Raw genomic sequence first — 13,737 nt, 5'->3', positions numbered from 1 at the left:
TGCTCCCACTCTCTGCTACCGCTGAAGATAAGTTTTTTTTTCACTACATCACTGAACCCTCCGGTAACATAGTATAGACACACCTTGGTTACATCACTGAACCCCTTTCCCCTCCTCACCACCCCCCCCCAACTTCCCTCCGCTGTTTCAGCACCTTTTTAATGATGCTTCCTCACGAAAATAGCTACTTTGCCCTAACCCACCGCTCAATGTTTCACTCTGATGTACATGCACCCAGTCACCCTTTCATCCACAGAAAGTTCCCTTAGAGGGGTGGATGAATTGTGGGCCAACCACCACGGTGTACCTATCCCTTAAAGTTATTAGGCACCAACCGACTCCAGTCCTATGTACACTTGTGCGAGTTTGCACCTCACACGACGAGACACTTATATCTGTTATTTGACTGTATTTTGATTGTTAGGCAACTCTGCCTCTATAATGTTTCTATCTTTTTCACACATGTGTAAAGTACCGCAATATGTATGCTGCCTATACTCTGTATTCATGAAAAATTTAATAAACTATTTTGAAAAAAAAAATATTTTTAGCAGAGACCCTAGAGAATGAGGCGGCGATTGATGCAATATTTTATGTGACACAGTATTTGCGCAGCCGTCTTTCAAACGCAATTTTTTTGAGGGAAAAATACACTTTATCTTATTACAAAAAAAACCCACAATACAATTGTTACCCCAATTTCTTTGTATAACGTGATAGATGATGTTACACCAAGTAAATAGATACCTCACATGTCACGCATTGCGCACGCACGTGGAATGGCGACAAACTACAGTACCTAAAAATCTCCATAGGCGACACTTGAATATTTTTTTAACAGATTACAAGTTTACAGGGTTACAGAGGAGATCCAGGGCTAGAATTATCGCTCTCACTCTAACATTTGTGACAATACCTCACATGTGTGGTATAAACACCGTTTTCATATATTTGTGCACCTTATGTGTGTGTTCAGTTCTGTGTGGGAGCACGGAGGGTTGGGGTGCATGTTCTCCTGCGTTTGCTGTCGCTCTCGTGTACACGACAATGGAAATCACATTGGGGGGTTATTTACTAAAGGCAAATCCACTTTGCACTACAAGTGCAAACTACAAGTGCAAAGTGCGCTTGAAATTGCACTGAAAGTGCACTTGGAAGTAAAGTCGCTGTAGATCCGAGGGGGACATGCAAGGAAAATAGAAAACAGAATTTTAGCTCGCACATGATTGGATGATAAAATCAGGAGAGCTTCCCCTCATTTCAGATCTTCCCCTCAGATTTACAATGATTGCACTTCCAAGTACACTTTCAGTGCAATTTAAAGCGCACTTTGCACTTGTAGTTTGCACTTATGGTGCAAAGTGGATTTGCCTTTCGTAAATAACCCCCTTTGTCTTTTACGGACCCCGTTTACATCAATGCAGATCAGTGCAGGGCGTCTTTGTTTTCACCACTTGCTGACCAGGACTTTTCTGGAACTTTTTGTTCACAAGTTTAAATTGGTATTTTTTACTAGAAAAATGACTGAGAACCCCCAAATATTATATATTTTTTTAGCAGAGGCCCTTCTACAGAATAAAATGGCGATCGTTGCAATATTTTATGTCACACGGTCTTTCAAACGCAATTTGTTTTGTAGGAAAACATAGACTTTGGGCTCCATGCACACTGACATAAAAAACGTTTCTTCTCCAGGAGTTTTGTGTTCTGCCTGTAGAAGCAGCTCAATGTTCTCCTAGGTGTCCATGTACATTAGGACGTTAGGAGGCAGATTTTGGGTTTAACGTTTAGAGGCAGAAGAAATAACCCGTCTGATTCGTATTTCTGACTGGAACTTGGAGGCAGAAAAAACGTAAAACTCTCCTAAACACGTCTAAACTTTCTACAAAAAATGCTCTATATCAGCGTTTTTTACTCCTGAGAGAACAGATGATTTTTTAAGCCCAGTGTGCAGGGAGCCTTCATGAATAAAAAATAAAAACATACAATAGTTACCCCATTTTTTTGTTGTATAATGTGATAGATGATGTTACATTGAATAAATAGATACCTAACATGTCACGTTTTAAAACTGCGCACGCTCGTGGAATGGTGAAAAATGACAGTACTTAAAAATCTCCATAGGGGACCGTTGACATTTTTTTACAGGTTACCAGTTTAGAGTTACAGAGGAGATCCAGGGCTAGAATTATCGCTCTCACTCTAACGATCGTGGTGATACCTCACATGTGTGGTTTGAACACCGTTTACATATACTTATGGATGCGTTCAGTTCTACGTGCGAGCGCGGAGGTTTGGGGCGCTTTCAATGTATTTTTTTCTTATTTCCTGTATGTTACCCTCATCCACACTGGTGCATGTTCTCCTACGTTTGCTGTCTCTATAGTGTACACCACAATGGAAATCACATTGTTTTCTATGGCGCCCGTTTACATCAATGCAGATCAGTGCAGGGCGCTTGTTTTCACCACTTGCTGACCAGGACTTTTCTGGAACTCTTTGTTTACAAGTTGAAATGAGTATTTTTTACTAGAAAGTGACTGAGAACCCCCAAATATTATATATATATATTTAGCAGAGACCCTAGAGAATAAGATGGCGATCGTTGCAATATTTTATGTGACACGGTATTTGCGCAGCGGTCTTGCCCTAACAGCTCCTGTCCTTCAAATAAATGGCGTATTTTTACTATAGACAAGTGATGACAACCCCTCCCCCCCCCCCCCCGAGAGATCTAAACCTCCGAACAGCCGGAATTGGGGGTCAGTGTGAGAAATATGTCCGGCGTCATGTTTTATTATCTCACAACTATGTGCTGTATATGTGTTTATGTATCTTTATCTCTGATCTTCTACAAAATGCCATTGTAGCTGCTGTTCTATGTAAGACATGCCGCCTTTCTTTTCTACCTAGAAGGTTTTAATTGGTTCATAAGCAGAAGAAATTAAAGTAGAACTCTAGGCAAAACTTTATTAATATTATTATTTTATATAGAGTAAGGGGGGTATAACCCCCGTCAGTTCCCTTCACTTCCTGTATACCATAGCTAAAACAGGAAGTCAGACCAGGCCTTTTCTGGAACTTTTTGTTTACGAGTTTAAATGAGTATTTTTTACTAGAAAGTGACTGAGAACCCCCAAATATTATATATATATATTTAGCAGAGACCCTAGAGAATGAGGCGGCGATTGATGCAATATTTTATGTGACACAGTATTTGCGCAGCCGTCTTTCAAACGCAATTTTTTTGAGGGAAAAATACACTTTATCTTATTACAAAAAAAAAAAACACAATACAATTGTTACCCCAATTTCTTTGTATAACGTGATAGATGATGTTACACCAAGTAAATAGATACCTCACATGTCACGTTTTAAAATTGCGCACGCACGTGGAATGGCGACAAACTACAGTACCTAAAAATCTCCATAGGCGACACTTGAATATTTTTTTTACAGATTACAAGTTTACAGAGTTACAGAGGAGATCCAGGGCTAGAATTATCGCTCTCACTCTAACATTTGTGACAATACCTCACATGTGTGGTATAAACACCGTTTTCATATATTTGTGCACCTTATGTGTGTGTTCAGTTCTGTGTGGGAGCACGGAGGGTTGGGGTGCATGTTCTCCTGCGTTTGCTGTCGCTCTCGTGTACATGACAACGGAAATCACATTGGGGGGTTATTTACTAAAGGCAAATCCACTTTGCACTACAAGTGCAAACTACAAATGCAAAGTGCGCTTGAAATTGCACTGAAAGTGCACTTGGAAGTAAAGTCGCTGTAGATCCGAGGGGGACATGCAAGGAAAATAGAAAACAGAATTTTAGCTCGCACATGATTGGATGATAAAATCAGGAGAGCTTCCCCTCATTTCAGATCTTCCCCTCAGATTTACAATGATTGCACTTCAAAGTACACTTTCAGTGCAATTTAAAGCGCACTTTGCACTTGTAGTTTGCACTTATGGTGCAAAGTGGATTTGCCTTTCGTAAATAACCCCCTTTGTCTTTTACAGACCCCATTTACATCAATGCAGATCAGTGCAGGGCGTCTTTGTTTTCACCACTTGCTGACCAGGACTTTTCTGGAACTTTTTGTTCACAAGTTTAAATTGGTATTTTTTACTAGAAAAATGACTGAGAACCCCCAAATATTATATATTTTTTATAGCAGAGGCCCTTCTAGAGAATAAATGGCGATCGTTGGAATATTTTATGTCACACGGTCTTTCAAACACAATTTGTTTTGGGGGAAAACATAGACTTTGGGCTCCATGCACACTGACATAAAAAACGTTTCTTCTCCAGGAGTTTTGTGTTCTGCCTGTAGAAGCAGCTCAATGTTCTCCTAGGTGTCCATGTACATTAGGACGTTAGGAGGCAGATTTTGGGTTTAACGTTTAGAGGCAGAAGAAATAACCCGTCTGATTCGTATTTCTGACTGGAACTTGGAGGCAGAAAAAACGTAAAACTCTCCTAAACACGTCTAAACTTTCTACAAAAAATGCTCTATATCAGCGTTTTTTACTCCTGAGAGAACAGACGTTTTTTTAAGCCCAGTGTGCAGGGAGCCTTCATGAATAAAAAATAAAAACATACAATAGTTACCCCATTTTTTTTGTTGTATAATGTGATAGATGATGTTACATTGAATAAATAGATACCTAACATGTCACGTTTTAAAACTGCGCACGCTCGTGGAATGGTGAAAAAGGACAGTACTTAAAAATCTCCATAGGGGACCGTTGACATTTTTTTACAGGTTACCAGTTTAGAGTTACAGAGGAGATCCAGGGCTAGAATTATCGCTCTCACTCTAACGATCGTGGTGATACCTCACATGTGTGGTTTGAACACCGTTTACATATACTTATGGATGCGTTCAGTTCTACGTGCGAGCGCGGAGGTTTGGGGCACTTTCAATGTATTTTTTTCTTATTTCCTGTATGTTACCCTCATCCACACTGGTGCATGTTCTCCTACGTTTGCTGTCTCTATAGTGTACACCACAATGGAAATCACATTGTTTTCTATGGCGCCCGTTTACATCAATGCAGATCAGTGCAGGGCGTTTGTTTTCACCACTTGCTGACCAGGACTTTTCTGGAACTCTTTGTTTACAAGTTGAAATGAGTATTTTTTACTAGAAAAGTGACTGAGAACCCCCAAATATTATATATATATATATATTTAGCAGAGACCCTAGAGAATAAGATGGCGATCGTTGCAATATTTTATGTGACACGGTATTTGCGCTGCGGTCTTGCCCTAACAGCTCCTGTCCTTCAAATAAATGGCGTATTTTTACCATAGACAAGTGATGACAACCCCTCCCCCCCCCCCGGGAGATCTAAACCTCCGAACAGCCGGAATTGGGGGTCAGTGTGAGAAATCTGTCCGGCGTCATGTTTTATTATCTCACAACTATGTGCTGTATATGTGTTTATGTATCTTTATCTCTGATCTTCTACAAAATGCCATTGTAGCTGCTGTTCTATGTAAGACATGACGCCTTTCTTTTCTACCTAGAAGGTTTTAATTGGTTCATAAGCAGAAGAAATTAAAGTAGAACTCTAGGCAAAACTTTATTATTATTATTATTTTATATAGAGTAAGGGGGGTATAACCCCCATCAGTTCCCTTCACTTCCTGTATACCATAGCTAAAACAGGAAGTCAGACCAGGCCTTTTCTGGAACTTTTTGTTTACGAGTTTAAATGAGTATTTTTTACTAGAAAGTGACTGAGAACCCCCAAATATTATATATATCTATTTTTAGCAGAGACCCTAGAGAATGAGGCGGCGATTGATGCAATATTTTATGTGACACAGTATTTGCGCAGCCGTCTTTCAAACGCAATTTTTTTGAGGGAAAAATACACTTTACCTTATTACAAAAAAAAAAAACATAATACAATTGTTACCCCAATTTCTTTGTATAACGTGATAGATGATGTTACACCAAGTAAATAGATACCTCACATGTCACGCTTTAAAATTGCGCACGCACGTGGAATGGCGACAAACTACAGTAGCTAAAAATCTCCATAGGCGACACTTGAATATTTTTTTAACAGATTACAAGTTTACAGGGTTACAGAGGAGATCCAGGGCTAGAATTATCGCTCTCACTCTAACATTTGTGACAATACCTCACATGTGTGGTATAAACACCGTTTTCATATATTTGTGCACCTTATGTGTGTGTTCAGTTCTGTGTGGGAGCACGGAGGGTTGGGGTGCATGTTCTCCTGCGTTTGCTGTCGCTCTCGTGTACATGACAACGGAAATCACATTGGGGGGTTATTTACTAAAAGCAAATCCACTTTGCATTACAAGTGCAAACTACAAATGCAAAGTGCGCTTGAAATTGCACTGAAAGTGCACTTGGAAGTAAAGTCGCTGTAGATCCGAGGGGGACATGCAAGGAAAATAGAAAACAGAATTTTAGCTCGCACATGATTGGATGATAAAACCAGGAGAGCTTCCCCTCATTTCAGATCTTCCCCTCAGATTTACAATGATTGCACTTCAAAGTACACTTTCAGTGCAATTTAAAGTGCACTTTGCACTTGTAGTTTGCACTTATGGTGCAAAGTGGATTTGCCTTTCGTAAATAACCCCCTTTGTCTTTTACGGACCCCATTTACATCAATGCAGATCAGTGCAGGGCGTTTGTTTTCACCACTTGCTGACCAGTACTTTTCTGGAACTTTTTGTTCACAAGTTTAAATTGGTATTTTTTACTAGAAAAAAGACTGAGAACCCCCAAATATTATATATTTTTTATAGCAGAGGCCCTTCTAGAGAATAAGATGGCGATCGTTGGAATATTTTATGTCACATGGTCTTTCAAACGCAATTTGTTTTGGGGGAAAACGTAGACTTTGGGCTCCATGCACACTGACATAAAAAACGTTTCTTCTCCAGGAGTTTTGTGTTCTGCCTGTAGAAGCAGCTCAATGTTCTCCTAGGTGTCCATGTACATTAGGACGTTAGGAGGCAGATTTTGGGTTTAACGTTTAGAGACAGAAGAAATAACCCGTCTGATTCGTATTTCTGACTGGAACTTGGAGGCAGAAAAAACGTAAAACTCTCCTAAACACGTCTAAACTTTCTACAAAAAATGCTCTATATCAGCGTTTTTTACTCCTGAGAGAACAGATGATTTTTTAAGCCCAGTGTGCAGGGAGCCTTCATGAATAAAAAATAAAAACATACAATAGTTACCCCATTTTTTTGTTGTATAATGTGATAGATGATGTTACATTGAATAAATAGATACCTAACATGTCATGTTTTAAAACTGCGCACGCTCGTGGAATGGTGAAAAACGACAGTACTTAAAAATCTCCATAGGGGACCGTTGACATTTTTTTACAGGTTACCAGTTTAGAGTTACAGAGGAGATCCAGGGCTAGAATTATCGCTCTCACTCTAACGATCGTGGTGATACCTCACATGTGTGGTTTGAACACCGTTTACATATACTTATGGATGCGTTCAGTTCTACGTGCGAGCGCGGAGGTTTGGGGCACTTTCAATGTATTTTTTTCTTATTTCCTGTATGTTACCCTCATCCACACTGGTGCATGTTCTCCTACGTTTGCTGTCTCTATAGTGTACACCACAATGGAAATCACATTGTTTTCTATGGCGCCCATTTACATCAATGCAGATCAGTGCAGGGCGTTTGTTTTCACCACTTGCTGACCAGGACTTTTCTGGAACTCTTTGTTTACAAGTTGAAATGAGTATTTTTTACTAGAAAAGTGACTGAGAACCCCCAAATATTATATATATATATTTAGCAGAGACCCTAGAGAATAAGACGGCGATCGTTGCAATATTTTATGTGACACGGTATTTGCGCAGCGGTCTTGCCCTAACAGCTCATGTCCTTCAAATAAATGGCGTATTTTTACTATAGACAAGTGATGACAACCCCTCCCCCCCCCCCCCCCGAGAGATCTAAACCTCCGAACAGCCGGAATTGGGGGTCAGTGTGAGAAATATGTCCGGCGTCATGTTTTATTATCTCACAACTATGTGCTGTATATGTGTTTATGTATCTTTATCTCTGATCTTCTACAAAATGCCATTGTAGCTGCTGTTCTATGTAAGACATGACGCCTTTCTTTTCTACCTAGAAGGTTTTAATTGGTTCATAAGCAGAAGAAATTAAAGTAGAACTCTAGGAAAAACTTTATTATTATTATTATTTTATATAGAGTAAGGGGGGTATAACCCCCGTCAGTTCCCTTCACTTCCTGTATACTATAGCTAAAACAGGAAGTCAGACCAGGCCTTTTCTGGAACTTTTTGTTTACGAGTTTAAATGAGTATTTTTTACTAGAAAGTGACTGAGAACCCCCAAATATTATATATATATATTTAGCAGAGACCCTAGAGAATGAGGCGGCGATTGATGCAATATTTTATGTGACACAGTATTTGCGCAGCCGTCTTTCAAACGCAATTTTTTTGAGGGAAAAATACACTTTATCTTATTACAAAAAAAAAAAACACAATACAATTGTTACCCCAATTTCTTTGTATAACGTGATAGATGATGTTACACCAAGTAAATAGATACCTCACATGTCACGCTTTAAAATTGCGCACGCACGTGGAATGGCGACAAACCACAGTACCTAAAAATCTCCATAGGCGACACTTGAATATTTTTTTAACAGATTACAAGTTTACAGAGTTACAGAGGAGATCCAGGGCTAGAATTATCGCTCTCACTCTAACATTTGTGACAATACCTCACATGTGTGGTATAAACACCGTTTTCATATATTTGTGCACCTTATGTGTGTGTTCAGTTCTGTGTGGGAGCACGGAGGGTTGGGGTGCATGTTCTCCTGCGTTTGCTGTCGCTCTCGTGTACACGACAACGGAAATCACATTGGGGGGTTATTTACTAAAGGCAAATCCACTTTGCACTACAAGTGCAAACTACAAGTGCAAAGTGCCCTTGAAATTGCACTGAAAGTGCACTTGGAAGTAAAGTCGCTGTAGATCCGAGGGGGACATGCAAGGAAAATAGAAAACAGAATTTTAGCTCGCACATGATTGGATGATAAAATCAGGAGAGCTTCCCCTCATTTCAGATCTTCCCCTCAGATTTACAATGATTGCACTTCCAAGTACACTTTCAGTGCAATTTAAAGCGCACTTTGCACTTGTAGTTTGCACTTATGGTGCAAAGTGGATTTGCCTTTCGTAAATAACCCCCTTTGTCTTTTACGGACCCCGTTTACATCAATGCAGATCAGTGCAGGGCGTCTTTGTTTTCACCACTTGCTGACCAGGACTTTTCTGGAACTTTTTGTTCACAAGTTTAAATTGGTATTTTTTACTAGAAAAAAGACTGAGAACCCCCAAATATTATATATTTTTTATAGCAGAGGCCCTTCTAGAGAATAAAATGGCGATCGTTGGAATATTTTATGTCACATGGTCTTTCAAACACAATTTATTTTGGGGGAAAACATAGACTTTGGGCTCCATGCACACTGACATAAAAAACGTTTCTTCTCCAGGAGTTTTGTGTTCTGCCTGTAGAAGCAGCTCAATGTTCTCCTAGGTGTCCATGTACATTAGGACGTTAGGAGGCAGATTTTGGGTTTAACGTTTAGAGACAGAAGAAATAACCCGTCTGATTCGTATTTCTGACTGGAACTTGGAGGCAGAAAAAACGTAAAACTCTCCTAAACACGTCTAAACTTTCTACAAAAAATGCTCTATATCAGCGCTTTTTACTCCTGAGAGAACAGACGTTTTTTTAAGCCCAGTGTGCAGGGAGCCTTCATGAATAAAAAATAAAAACATACAATAGTTACCCCATTTTTTTGTTGTATAATGTGATAGATGATGTTACATTGAATAAATAGATACCTAACATGCCACGTTTTTACTATAGACAAGTGATGACAACCCCTCCCCCCCCCCCCCCGAGAGATGTAAACCTCCGAACAGCCGGAATTGGGGGTCAGTGTGAGAAATATGTCCGGCGTCATGTTTTATTATCTCACAACTATGTGCTGTATATGTGTTTATGTATCTTTATCTCTGATCTTCTACAAAATGCCATTGTAGCTGCTGTTCTATGTAAGACATGCCGCCTTTCTTTTCTACCTAGAAGGTTTTAATTGGTTCATAAGCAGAAGAAATTAAAGTAGAACTCTAGGAAAAACTTTATTATTATTATTATTTTATATAGAGTAAGGGGGGTATAACCCCCGTCAGTTCCCTTCACTTCCTGTATACTATAGCTAAAACAGGAAGTCAGACCAGGCCTTTTCTGGAACTTTTTGTTTACGAGTTTAAATGAGTATTTTTTACTAGAAAGTGACTGAGAACCCCCAAATATTATATATATATATTTAGCAGAGACCCTAGAGAATGAGGCGGCGATTGATGCAATATTTTATGTGACACAGTATTTGCGCAGCCGTCTTTCAAACGCAATTTTTTTGAGGGAAAAATACACTTTATCTTATTACAAAAAAAAAAAACACGAGTTTAAATGAGTATTTTTTACTAGAAAATGACTGAGAACCCCCAAATATTATATATATTTTTAGCAGAGGGGGCGTGGCCTGACCTGGCATGAGGAAGGTCGCTTGATTCCTGAGCTCCGGCCGCCACAGGAAAAAGCCGTCTATTACCGAAGGTATTCAAACTACAAACATTGCCAGACTATGGGGACAGCTTCCCGGACCTCGTCCGCCTCCCGTTCTCGCTCCCCCAGAGCTCTTTCAGGGTCCCAGAGCCATAACATCCCGGAGATGTTCTGGAACAGCAGAGGCAATATGGCGCCCTCCCGGCACGGACCTTCCCGCTCCCAGGCACAACCGCCACTAATGCTCGACCCTCCTCAATCAACCTCCCCTCATGTTCTTCCTCATGGAGGTGGAATCAGTCTTGAGCCAGGGCTCCAAACTCCCATATGCCTACAAGATCTCCGCTCCATTGCTGATGAAATCAAAGAAACCCTAGCCGCAGCCATCTCAGAGATAAGGCTTGACTTACGCGACCTCACTGACAGGGTGAACAAGGTGGAGACAGTGACAGACCGCCATGACTCTACCCTCCGCTCTGCCGCCTCTTCCATTGACTCTCACACACTGCAAATGAGGGACATGCAGAGGCACATCGAGGACCTGGACAACCGCGGCAGGCGCCATAACCTCAGGATCCGCGGTATGCCTGAGTCAATAGAGGGCGACCAAATCACTCCTGCTATCACTGCTCTTTTCAACAACCTCCTCCGCAGGCCTCCTCAGACCCCCATCCTCATGGAAAGAATACATCGTGCCCTGCGCCCTAAAGGCAGAGAGAGCGACCCCCCGCGCGACATCATCTGCTGCCTAGTAGATTTTAAAATAAAAGAAGACATACTTCGACAAGCCAGAGGGAAACAACAAATCCTTCATGCAAGCGCACCCATCCAAATCTACCAAGATCTTTCCGGCATCACCCTGCAGCACAGACGAGACCTCAAGCCCCTGCTGGACACATTGAGGGAGAGGAACATCCCTTATAAATGGAAGTTTCCATTTTGCCTGTCCGCCTCCACACATGGCCGCACAGCCCTCTTAAAGGTACCAGAAGACCTGCCACACTTCTGTGATCTGCTGGACATACCACTGACCCCAGTTCCTAACTGGTATGCCACCTTCCGCCCTCTGTTCGCAAGCAAAGGCACAGCACGGGACATGCCCATGGAGACTCAGGCCTCCAGATTCCGTAGGAGACGCTCTCCCTCTGCTTACAGACACCAGGCCGATCCCCGCGGATACCGAGATCCCATTTCGCCTGAGTCACCACGATCCAGGAGAGCCCACCGGGACCGCTGATATGGGTCTGCTATGTACCGAGTTGTACTCTCAGTTGGCCCCGTTGGGCCCCTTTGAAAGGCACACTGTCTAGTTTTCCCTGACGTGGTTACAGCCTAACTGAAGAATCTGTGAACTTTATTCTTTACATTTCCTTTATTTAAATTTATTTTCTGAGCTATGGTACCAGAATGAATAACTGTACGGGACCTCCCTTCACCCCCCGGTAATGACCCTCCTTGTAGACCTCCAGCACTATCCAAAACGGCTGAATGCGCTCTCTCTCATCTCGTAATATCTAATGCCAAGTCAACTCTGTGTTTTCCCCCCTTGGAGGCGTTCTCATATGATCCCACTACACCGCTCTCTCCTAGCAATCGGCCCAGCAACAAGCCCTCGGTCCTCTACTACAACTACCAGGATTCCGCACGGCTTCTACCCACGCCCCCTGCCAAGATGACGACGGGATGGACACTGCCCCTACCTTCCTGCTCCAAGACTGAGCTCCACACGACGCCGTGCGTCACCGTTGCGGAAGACGCGGACAACACCAACAACGGATTCCACTCCCCTCCTCCACGCCACAAATTAATGACTCTCGCTGCACAGTCACTCTACAAGCCATGAGTGCGGCCGAACACGTCTTCTTCAACCGACCTGGCTTCACCACAACCGGATTCAAGACTGCAGCACGAGCGCGAGGCATATTCAGCACGCCGGTCTAGCTACACCTTAGACTGCCTTGTTGCACGGATCGACGGAACAGGTACCTGCCATGAGGAACTCTCATTGCTTGAAAGTGACATTACTTACCCCCCAGGTGCCTCGTCCTCTTCAACTTACTATAGCATGTATGGTCTCTCAGGTTGTCATCTATAGAGCCTTAACTTACTAGCTTTTTACAATGCTTACCTCTGATTGTCACCATACCCTGACTGTCCTAAAGCTCAGGCCATTTAGACACCCCCTCTGACTTATAAGACCTCATATTTTATATCCTCCCTACGCTTTTGTCTCATTACAAATGTAGTATTTGAACGTGTCATGACACCAGCTCTAGACCCGAGCACTGATATTCGTCGTGTCTGGAACCCGTGGTCCTGCCGAGGGGGCGGACGTGATGGGTACCAGACCGACATGATCGGGCCGAGACTAACAGCTGGTCTCATGGGATAACGATCACTTGACCGTTCACACACTTTACTACCTCATCAATGCACCCCTGCTCCAGTTGGAACCACCCCAACAAATACATTCATCACTCACCTTCGCCAATAATATCTATTATCCTGTGGCGGCGGACAATAGAATCGTCTTTTTTCTTTTTACCTTTTCGGTTTCTTTATCACCTTTTTCCGCTTCATCCTTACTGCCTCGAGTTAGGCCAACCCCCACACAGGTACGGGCCGGAGCGCTGTACCTTGATTAGGTGCACGTGCTCTGACCGCGCGTTGTACTCTTCCGATAACCACCTCTTCCCGAGGTCTGTGGACATCCGTTTCCACACCTCATCGGTTCCCTACCAGTGACTGACGTGTCAAACATACACTACCCACATTCACCGGAGGCACCCAATACCCAATATCCCCTTATCCTCACCCCTTGACTACACTATGGCAGACACAAATACCATAAACCCCCAGAATACAGACGCACAATCCTCGACAAACTCTATCAAAATTTGCTCGATCAACATTAGGGGTCTCAACACTCCTGAAAAGAGGTCCAAACTTCTATATTGCTTACGCCAATCAAAGACCCAGATAGCTCTCCTACAAGAGACACACTTTCACACAGACGCGATCCCTAAACTAAAAGATAACCATTTCCCCACAGTATATCATTCCTCCAACGATGAGGCAAAATCAAAGGGCGTATCCATT

The sequence above is a fragment of the Aquarana catesbeiana genome, linkage group LG02 (assembly GCF_042186555.1).
Source record: "Aquarana catesbeiana isolate 2022-GZ linkage group LG02, ASM4218655v1, whole genome shotgun sequence".
Classification (NCBI taxonomy): Eukaryota; Metazoa; Chordata; class Amphibia; order Anura; family Ranidae; genus Aquarana; species Aquarana catesbeiana.
This window is presented reverse-complemented; position numbering follows the sequence as displayed.